The sequence below is a fragment of the Pinus tabuliformis genome, chromosome 6 (assembly GCF_031772625.1).
Source record: "Pinus tabuliformis cultivar Carrire ecotype Pingquan chromosome 6, CPIR1, whole genome shotgun sequence".
Classification (NCBI taxonomy): domain Eukaryota; kingdom Viridiplantae; phylum Streptophyta; class Pinopsida; order Pinales; family Pinaceae; genus Pinus; species Pinus tabuliformis.
The window spans coordinates 535,034,937-535,046,761 of NC_142292.1; the positions used below are offsets into that span (position 1 = coordinate 535,034,937).

The 11,825-nt window shown below is 34.0% G+C and overlaps 1 pseudogene; it reads right to left on the minus strand.

Moving 5' to 3' along the window:
* Positions 1-658: 658 nt before the first annotated feature.
* On the minus strand, positions 659-1,117 carry LOC149259638 (uncharacterized; annotated as a pseudogene).
* Between the last annotated feature and the right edge of the window lie 10,708 nt (positions 1,118-11,825).

Consider the following 11,825-nt stretch of genomic DNA (forward strand, 5'->3'; position numbering starts at 1 on the left):
GTATATTGTTGTAGCAAGATATGACTCTACAAATGTGTCGTATCTTAGGCTTTATTTTTGGAGATTTGTTAGCAAGTTGTTTGAATAGCATTTATTGTAAGTGGACACTTGTTATTTAATAAGTGATCCATAATTAGAGGTAGTTAGGACATTTTAGCTTATAAATAGCTCATTGCAAGAGTGTTTTGTAGTTCGGGTGTAAACTCTTGCAAAATCAATATGTAATTGTTTTTTCTGATTAATAAAATTACGTGTCTGAGGACACTTCTGCCATTATTGTGGTATCAGAGCTCCAGTAATGCTGCAGTGGATGTGAGGAGGAGATTCCAGCTCTACAAGTTTTTTGAAAACTCCATTGAATTCATCAGCGAATGATTGGTATGGAATTTGTCTAGTTTTTTTGTTTAAAAGGAACATAAATTTTATTATTGATTTTAGATTTGTAAATTCTAAAATCATTTTTATTATTAAGAAAAACAAAAACAAAAAAATGCAAACTCTGTGTGACTTTTCTGCAAAATCTGTGTGGCTATTGTGATGCAACGGATGTGGATTTACATCTATTGAGTGATGGTGTCAGCGTCGGCATTCAGACTTTGACGAAGACCCTTGCGCCTGGCGGAACCTCCAGTTTCCATCATGAGACCGTCTGATTTCTTCAGACTTCTTTGATTCCTGTCTTCTCACACTTGAGCTTCTGATATTCCACCGCTTACTTCATTTTTGTTGTATCTTTGAACATCCCATGGTTTTCCTTTTGTAACTCATTTAAACGTGTTTCCAGATAGATTCTCCAGCCGTTGATTTGCTTTTCTAGGGTTTGAGTAACCTCTATAAGCTTTTGCATGCTTTCATTAGAGTTCTCCACCTCTTCGTCATACTTCTTTCTCCATTCAGCTGCTTCATCCAATGCTTCGCTTTGCGCCTACTCGAACATAAACCTGTCTATTCATCCAACGCTTCGCTTTGCGACTGCTCGAACATAAACCTGTCTATTCTTGTTTGTATCAGTGGGATCAAGATTAGCTTCCACAGTCCACAATCTGAGATAAACGATGGTACCAATGACCATCATCGATAGTAATACCAAGAAGACTGTCGAGCTAAGCATGGCCATTGTACTCACTGGATTTTTACCAATTGAGACAAATAATTGGTAAAATGTGTGGCACTCTGTATTACCAGCATGGAGGACAACCTAAAAAAATATTCAGCCTCTTAAAGATTTTTTATTTGGAAGTTTAAAGTTGAATTAGTGAAGATGTATTACCTGCATGGATAAACAAAAAAGACAATCGACCAGAGAGAAGTGTCGAAGCGTTCGCCTGCATGGATAAACAAAACAAGCCAACCAGCATGGATTGCTAAAAGCATGCACTTGTTTTTTTTGCAGTGAAACCAGCAGCAAGAAGCCATCCAGTGTGGATTGCTAAAAGCATGCACCATGAGTTATTTTAAATGGTCAAAGGATGTGGTTTTTTAAAAGCATGATGTATGCTTTAAAGTTCACGTGAAATTCACTTACGTTTTTTAATGGGAGTTTTAAATAAAAGATGGAGGGATAAGGTGAATTATAAAAAAAATAAAATTGTAAAGGAGAAATAAGCTGAGTTGGGTAATTTATCAAACAAGAGTTTTTATTTATTTATTTTAAATTTGGGTTCATCACATTGTAACTCAAAGTAATTTTACTTTTTTTTTTTTTAGGTTTAAACTTTTGAACCATTTGGTGTTAACATCACATTGTAACTCAAAGTAATTTTACTTTGAGGGGGGGTAACATTTTTTTTTACCAGATTTTGCAAGAGCATCATTGTAAAAGTCAAATTTTGAAAGTTACCTTGTAAATATTTGAGAAATTGACTAGAGTCAAGTGCAAAGCTCAATTATTTTTCTCCTGTTTCAACGACTATACGAGGGTCAAGGCCAAGCCCCGATAGATCATTTTTTGTGTAGTGTGTTGTGTGTTGTGTTGCCCATCTTGATATTTTTTTTAGTCTGATTCTTGGTGTGAAGCTTCAACACTACAATGTCAAAGTTGATTAATTTGTTTTCTGATTCCGACAAACTTGAAGGTACAAAATCTTATAAAACATGGCAACGCCTCATCGAAAGCACTCTCATTATAATGAATTGTGGCAGGGTATATGTGATGGTGATATTAAGTCAAATAAACCCACAGATGCAGCTACACTAGCAAAATGGGAAGTTAATAATGCCAAAGCATTAGCCCTCATTAAATCTTTTGTCAATGATGAAATGTATGTCCATATAGAAAATGCTACAAATGCATGGTCTGCTTTGAGGACTTTTAAAGAATTCTTCGATACTCAGCCTAAATCAAAGAAAGTCGATCTATAATTAAAATTGTTGCAACAAAAATTGACTGAAGGAGGTGATGTTCTTGAATATATCTCAAGACTTAAGAATATTAGGCAGGAAATCATTAATGCTGGTTTTCCAGCAGTAGATGATAGTTTTATGGTCACAATTTTAATTGTTGGACTTCCTTCTTCCTACACACATTTTTTGGAGACTTTACAATTAACTGGTAAGTTAGAGAAACTAAAGTTTGATGAGCTCTGCGAAATGTTGACCCAACATGATAAAACCTTTGGGAAGAAAAAGAAAGTTGGTGAAGATGTCTTTTTCACAGAGGCCAACACTAGTAAATAATCAACTGACAGTTCTCGAAGCAGAGGCAAAGGGAATTTCAATCAGAACCAAGCAGCACATAATGTACAAAGTCGAGGTCGAAGCCAAAGCAGAGGAAGCAACTTTAATAGAGGCAACAGTTCAGGCATGAGTAATTTTCAAGGCAGAGGAAACAATCAAGGAAGAGGCTATTTTCAAGGACAAGACAATAATAATCAAGGTAGAGGACAACCCCAAAATAGAAGCAAAAGCAGAGGACAATCTTCAGGAAGAGGAAGAGACTTAAGTCAAATTGTGTGTCGAATATGTAACAAAGTTGGACATTATGCTGAAGATTGTCGAACTTCTCTTAATAAAATTCCCAAGTTTCATCAACACTCAGCACAATTTGCAAATGATCAAGATGATGATAACTCAGAATATGTTTTTACTTCCTCGTCGGTGTTACAACTTTCATCCCATCTTAGAAGTGATTATGAAGATGCCTAGATCTTGGATTCAGGGGAAACTCAGCACATGACTTGTCGACGTGATTTTTTTTGGAATTTTCAAGATTGCCAGCTTAATTCCATTTTTCTTACAGATGATACAAAACATACTCCTTATGGAAAAGGAGCAGTTAACGTTTTTCTCCCTGGCATTGGAGAAAAAATGATTTCAAATATATGGTATGTACCAACCTTTAAGAAAAATTTGTTGTCTTTAGTCACGATTCGACAAGCAGGACATCAGGTAATTATGGAAGATGGCCTAGTTAAGATTAATTCAGTCAAACAGAGCTTGAAAACTGTGATGACAGGTTATGAAGATGGAAAACTGTTAAGGATAAAAGGGACAGTTATTCCAAGGCATTTTGATTTTGCAGGGGCAGTGACTACAAGAATTTCACCTATAAGGTTATGGCATGTAAGATATGGACATTTAAATTTTGACAGTCTTTCTCAATTGCAGAAACAAGGGATGGTTAACGGACTTCCCACTTTCAAAAAGGAAAATGCAAAATGTGAAGCTTGCATTTATGGAAAACAAAGTCGAGAAAGCTTTCCAACAAGTCCATGGCGTGCAAACAGGCGGCAACAACTAGTTCACAGTGATGTTTGTGGACCACTACAGACTTCATTTGGTGGTTGCAAATATTTCTTACTATTCATTGATGATTTCAGTAGAATGAATTGGGTTTATTTCTTAATGCAAAAGTTAGAAGCATTTGAAAAGTTTAAAATTTTTCGCTAACTTGTTGAAAATGAAGTCAAAGAAAAGATAGGTACTCTCAGGACAGATAATGGGGGCGAATTCACTTCAAATGAATTCAAAACTTAGTGCAGTGATAATGGCATAAAATGACATCTTACCAATGTTTACACTCCATAGCAAAATGGAGTAGTAGAAAGAATGAATCGCACCTTGTTAGGAATGGTGAGATCTATGTTAACTTTTAAAAGGTTAAGTCCAACATATTGGGCAGAAGTAATTCATACAGCTGTCTACTTAAGAAATAGATCTCCAACTGCTTCTTTAGATGGAATCACACCTTATGAAGCTTGGTTTGGTTTCAAACCTCGAGTTAAACATCTTAGAGTTTTTGGATCAGTATGTTATGCCTTAGTTCCTAAAGAAAAATGAACTAAGCTTGACTCAAGTAGTTTGAAATGCACAATGATTGGCTATTCTGATGAGAAGAAAGGGTACCGTCTTTTGATCAATGGAAAATTTATTGTGAGCATGGATGTAATTTTGATGAAACATAGAGTAAGAGTGCTGAAGAAATCGAAATTATTCTTCAAAAGTTAGAAACTAAAGGCAATCGAAGACAAGGAAATACATAAAGTCAACCAAATTCACCAAATTGGTATGAACTTGATTTTCCTTCATCTGAAGATGATTCATCCAGTCCATCTACTTCAACAACACCATCTGGATCTTCTAGCAGTTCATCCGCATCTCCAAGCAGCAGCAGTTCTTCTGACAGTGATTCTCCACCTCCAGAATCTCCAACTGATCGACGAACATCAGTTTATATTAATCCTCTTTACAATGATGGTGATTTTTCAGAATCTCAAACAACTGAGCATCAACTACCAAAATGGGCAGTTCAACTTTTGAAAGATGTAAAGCCTGATGAGCAGAATAAAACAGGCACAAGAAAGTCACACAGAAGTGAAGGAAATTTTGCCTTGACATCACATGATTTTACTAAACCTTCCACATACAAAGAAGCAGTAAAACATAAAGAATGGCAATAGGTTATGATTGACAAATATTGAGCAGTAATTGATAACAACACTTGGAAACTTGTTGATTTTCCTCAAAATGTTAAACCCATAGGATGCAAATGGGTTTACAGAATTAAGTACAACCAAAAGGGCAAACTTGAAAAGTATAAAGCAAGACTTGTCGCTAAAGGTTTTGCGTAGTAGGAAGGCATTGATTATGAGGAAAATTTTGCTCCTACAGCTAAATGGAACACCATCTGATTAACACTTGCATTGGTCGCTCAGAAAGGATGGAAAGTTCATCAAATGGATGTGAAAAGTGCTTTTCTCAACGGGGATTTACAGGGAGATGTGTATATGACACAACCACCAGGTTTTGAAATTGCAGGGAAAGAACATAAAGTCTGCAAATTGATCAAGGCTTTATATGGGTTAAAACAAGCTCCTCGAGCTTGGTATGCAAGAATGGATGAATATCTTAGGAAAGTTGGTTTTCAACGAAGTGAATCTGATGATACTTTGTATGTGCGACAACAGGGAAAATATCTGGTGATTCTTATTATGTATGTAGATGATTTGATCATTACTGGAAACAATGATGATCATATTGCACAGGTGAAAAAGGAGTTACATGCAGGTTTTAAGATGACAGACTTGGGATTACTTCACTACTATCTTGGAGTTGAAGTCTTCCAACGTCCACATCATATTTTCATTTCTCAGAGTAAGTATGCAGCAGAGGTTCTTCAATGATTTGGAATGCAATATTGCAGGCCCATTCTTACCCCCATGGAGCAAAACTTGAAACTTTCAAAATTTGAAGGGGGGAAAGGTGGACAGCACTACTTACAGACAGTTGATTGGCAGCTTGATTTATTTAACCAACACTCACCCTGATCTATCTTATGCAGTCAATATTCTTTCATGTTTTATGCAGGAACCACGAGACAGCCACTGGAATGCAGCCAAAAGAGTTCTTCGATATATCCAAGGAACAAAAGATTTTGGTCTTCTTTACACAAAGACTAAAAACTTTGTACTTGGTGGATATTCAGATGCCAACTTTGCTGGAAGTATTGATGATCGAGCATCAACATCAGGTTATTTAATGAATATGGGGTCAGCAACAGTATCTTGGAGTTGTAAGAAGCAAGCTACAGTGGCCACTTCTTCAACAGAAGCAGAGTACATTTCAGCATGGGAAGCAACATGTGAAATTGTTTGGTTACGCAGAATTTTGCAGGACTTGGGCATTTCTCAGGCAGAAGCTACATCATTATTCATTGACAGCCAGTCAGCCATCAAACTTGCCAAGAACCCAGTTTTTCATTCAAAGACAAAGCATGTGGACACCAAGTATCATCATATCAGATCTCTCATTGCCAAAGATGTCCTCAAGCCAGTTTATTGTCCTTCAGAAGATCAGATCTCCGACATTTTCATGAAACCGCTTGGCAGAATAAAATTTACTAAGTTTAGGGATGAACTTGGTATCTGTTGTAATGTATCTTTGGATCATAGGGTGAATGTTAGATGATCCAAAAATAAAATATTATCATAGGTTATAAAGTTGGAATAAATTAATAATTATTATTCTAGAATATTTAATTATTTAATGGAGACATTTAGAATTAGTATATTGTTGTAACAAGATATGACTCTACAAATGTGTCGTATCTTAGGCTCTATTTTTGGAGATTTGTTAGCAAGTTGTTTGAATAACATTTATTGTAAGTGGACACTTGTTATTTAATAAGTGATCCATAATTAGAGGTAGTTAGGACATTTTAGCTTATAAATAGCTCATTGCAAGAGTGTTTTGTAGTTCGGGTGTAAACTCTTGCAAAATCAATATGTAATTTTTTTTTTTTTTATTAATAAAATTACGTGTCTGAGGACACTTCTGCCATTAGCTTTGTCATTCCCTTTCCAACCTTGCTTAGACTCATTCTTACACTTCGACTGCTCATAACAATGCTTCAACTTTCCAATGACTTCCTCCAACGACTAAGGCTCATGATACTCAATCCGATCCTTGAATGCTAATGGTAGCCCACTGATAAATCTCTAAACTTTTGTCTTCTCATCCTTAAGATAAGGCACATACCTCAAGAACTCTATGAACCTAGTCGTGTACTCCTCATTTGCCATAGATCTCATCTTCAACTCATATAACTCCTTGGACTTACCGTCATATTAACCTTGTGACAAATACTTTTTTCCAAAGTGTCTTTTGAATTCATGCCAACTCAAATCCTCTGTCATGATGTCTCTAACACGTTTCACATCTTCCCACCAAATGTTCGCTTTCATTTTGAGGTTGAAAATAACTATCTTGGCCGTCATGTTCTCTGTATAGTAATGCAACTCAAATAACTTCTTCATTCCAAGCAACCATGCCTCTGCATCATTCGGTTTCTTCAACTCTCCATCGAATGTAGGTGGCTTGGCTTTATTGAACTCATCCTACAAGGATCCCCTCTCACTCCTCCTATAAGGATGATAGTGATGATTACCATGATACCTGTTTGAACTAGAACTATAATAGAACCCATAGCCACTGCCTCTCCAGTCACGTGTATCCAAGAACTACCATCTTTGATTGTGTTATTTTTGTCAAACGTGTGCCCACCATGAGACCTGCTACCATATCCCCCATTAGTACTTTCCTCCTGCTCATAACTGATCCGTGGTTATCCTTGTCTCTTGAAGTCTGACAAAATTTGAAGGACCATTGAATTAACCTCTTATTTTTTTCCTGTGCCCTGACAAGTCTTTCCTGTGACTGAATGATCCTGTCATTATCTTCCTTGGAACTTCTATTTTTTTCCCTTTAAACTTCTTAAGGTATCTGCTATGTAAGGAGAGTACCCATCTCTTGGTTGCTCATTTGATCTATAAGGAGAATCTCGTGAATTGTAATCCACCATTCTGCTAGTCATCTATGATCTTCTATCTCCTACAAACATACCATGTTAGAAAACCAAATATAAACATAATCAACATACTTGAGTGAATTTTTGGGGAGGCTATCTCATCTTCAAAATCAGTCCATATTAGCATGATACATATATACACAATCACATGAAAATGTCGACATCATGCATGATAACACTAAATGCATACAATGATGTCATGCATGATAACTAAAACCATGAAAATGCATGCATAACGACATGCATCTAGCTCATACAGTCCAAGTATTTGAACCATGCTCTGATACCACCTTGTGACTCCTCCCACATTTACCCACATTTAACTGGCATGATAGGGTAAACATGAGCTAAGGGCTATTATGATATGACCCAACCTCCTAAGTCCAGTTAAGGAAGTGGATTCAACAAATTGAAACCTTACTAACCTTCCTCAGGAGCTACAAGACCCCCAAGAGCTAGACCACCACTCTAAGTGCCCAAACCTTGAGCTAATCTACTTTTTAAGTGACATGGTCAAGGGATCACTAGGCCCAAAAAATCCCGCCAAAAACCGGTCAAGGGATCACTAGGGCCAAAACAAGCACATAAACAACCAGGGCTTCTTAGAGATTAAACTACCTCCACCCTCAGGTTTTACCGCAATCCCGCCAAAACCGATCAAGGGATCACTAGGCCCAAAACAAGCTTGGATGCCTAAGAATTTATTCACCATTACCTTGAGGAATTTACATGTCTCCACCCACCTGTTGAGGGTTTCTCGAAGATTAAACCACCTCCACCCTCAAGGCTTTATCACAATCCAGCCAAAATTGGTCAAGGGATTCCTAAGCCCTATGGGAATTTTCCTGAGACCACCTCACCCGATTCCAAAATATTCCGGTAATCCAAAGCTCAACAGATAAAAGAACCCCATCACACCATGGTTATCCAAAAATGGCAAGGCAAGGTTGAATCCACTATCACACTAGGAAAAACGCATGCCAATAACAACCAAAGAACCAAATACACAAATGCATGTACCATGCATTCACAAACCACCTAGGAAATCACACGTGCAACTTGTTACCTACAAACCCTCCTGCTGAAGCTACTTGATCCAACCTTCCTTGCTTGTCATTTTCTTTCCTTTGCTCATTCTTTTCCTTCCCTTGCTTTCCTTATCCTTCCTTTACTTGCTTGTTTGCCTTCTCGTCTTGGTGCTCTTCTCCTCTCTGAAACCAATTCCAAAGCAAAAATGACAAAAAGCTGACGAAATCTATGAAATTATCCTCAGACACCTTTTAATCATTGAGGCCTCTAATTTCTTCATTTTCCTCTATTTTCTCTTCAATTTTCCTCTCATGCAAACATGTGGCCTTTTATCTCTCTTTTTTCCTATTTCCCTTTATTTTCATAAATAAATGCCAATAAATACCTTTTCCCTTTCCAAAGCCTTTGCCAATTTCCTTTAGCCATAATAAACAACAAGTGATGCCCACTACGATGTTTTTCCCAACATTCAGCTTGGAATGTGTGTCCCATGGCCTTGGTCTTATTTTTCCTTTATTAACTTTATTACAAGAATTTTTAACTCGGCGCTGTTACAAAAAAGGGGAATTGTAGAGTGTTGATTTGGCTAAGATCAATAGAAGGGAGTAGAGCATGAAATCTTGACATAACCAGTTTTAGTCATGTTAAAGGAGACACATGGGACATCTTTATTGATGTAGGTTATAAAGTTGCACATTAGCATGGAGAGGATCTTATGACTCTTTCATTGATCATATTTGTGATCCACAATCAGGAAGACACTTGTTGTGATGATGATTGAGACTTACCCTAGAGGAGTGGGCTCAACATTCAATTAGAGGTTGCCACATAGTAGGCCAAAAATGCACATTACAACCCAAATACCACACAAAAATTTAGTGTCGTGGGAAAACAAATTAAAGAGCGATGGGAAAGCTAGCTAGATTAGCGAATCCAATGCATGATGGATTTTACATGTGAGTCTTAGTGATGCACATAAAGGAAAAATCGTATATGCCAACAACATTATTATACAAGTTTGAATACACGATAATGAACAAGGCCCATTTTCTTCATAAAAGTTGAGTTTACTCTTGGGGACATAATGAAAGGAATCTGATAGTAATAAGCATGTAAAGTGGGACTTAAGAGTGATCAACATCCACAACTAAATTCATGAAAAAAACCTTTCTTATATAATATGCCTTGCATTAAGAGAAATGATATGTCATATAATATAATAGTAACATATTAAAATAAAATAAAAATAAACTTTATAATACAATTTAGGAAAACAAAATATTAAAAAACAACCATAATTATAATAAATATACAAAATAGAAAATTAAACTAGCATAACTCTATAACTCTATTTTAATTCATATTTTTTTAATCATTTAAAATTTATTTCTTAATTAATATACCATAAAAGACATAATGAAAGAAATCCAGAAAAACCATAAAAGTAATAAATATATAAAGTAAGAATGGAAGAGTAATTAACATAGACAATTAAATACATTATTTTATACAAGACCAATAAACAAGAATTTTCATAAAAAAGTCTTTATCTTACATAATATTCATTGCAATTAGAAAAATGATATATCATACAATATAATGATAATAAATTAAAATAAAATAAAAAACAAAGTTTATAATATTATTTAAAAAAACAAAACATCAAAAAACAACTATAATAATAATAATAATAATAATAAATATATAAAATAGGAAAATAAACTAACACAACTCTATATATATATATATAAAAGCTATTTTGATTTCTAGTTTTTTCTTTGCGGGCACCAATGGACTATTACAGAAAAATTTCTTAATAATAATACTTTTATTTACCATTAATAAAATTGTAACTACTATTTAATTCTTTTTAAATTTAACTTAATAAATAACTAATTTCAATTTTATTTTATTTTTTATAAATATAATTTTACTTTATTATCTTTTATATTTAATAATTTAATTTCTCATTTTAATACTCTTTTTTATAAGCTTAGCAATCTATATCTTCATTATGTCCAATATATCAACCCTAGGACAAGGAATTGTACTAGTATCACCATTTATCCAAGACCCCATGCACCACATACTTTTTATTTAAACTTTAATATATAATAATAATAAATTTTTATTATATTATTTAATAAATTTCTATTGAATTTGGCATAATACTTTTCAATTGTGAAATGATTGAGTTAGCAAAAATATTCCATAAACTTAAGAAAGTAGGTCATTCAACAATTTTTTTAGCAAATTACATAAATAATAATAAAATTATTAAAAAAAAATCTTCCATCCTCCATTTTTGTTACCCAGTTATGTTGTCTTTAACCATCCACTCTAGTTGCTACACATGTTTTAAATCACTCAAAAGTAGAGAGTCCCCATAAATTTGTAATTGAGTACATCATAAATCTATAAGTGAGTACATCATTTTTTCCATAGAAAAAAGTATATCAAGATTCTTAATCTATAAATAGGCTTTGGTACAATGCCATGGGCTAATATCATGGCTTATCCATACTATTTGCCCATAAAAACCACAATTCACTTCATATGATATTGGTTCATATGACATTTAATTTAATTAAAAAGAAAAAAAAAAAAAAGATAATTATTTTGAAAATAAATTTCAACTTTGATTTGTGTATATTACCATGAATATTCTAAAATATTTTATGAAACTTCAATCCATATCCTTAGTATGATTTTCTTAATTTTGACAATATTAAATGTATCATAAAATCAACATTTTGATTTTATCATAAATTAATGTTTATCTATATTTATTAATCATTTAATTTATAAAATTAAATTATATATATCAATAATTTATATTTATATAAAAATATTTATTATTAATAATTATAATTATTTATTATATATACATTATTATTTTTTTTTCTCAATCATACACATATAATTTATAAATTTATAAATTTCATAATCAAAATTCTATCATTAAAAATGTTTGAATTAGTTACACATTCAA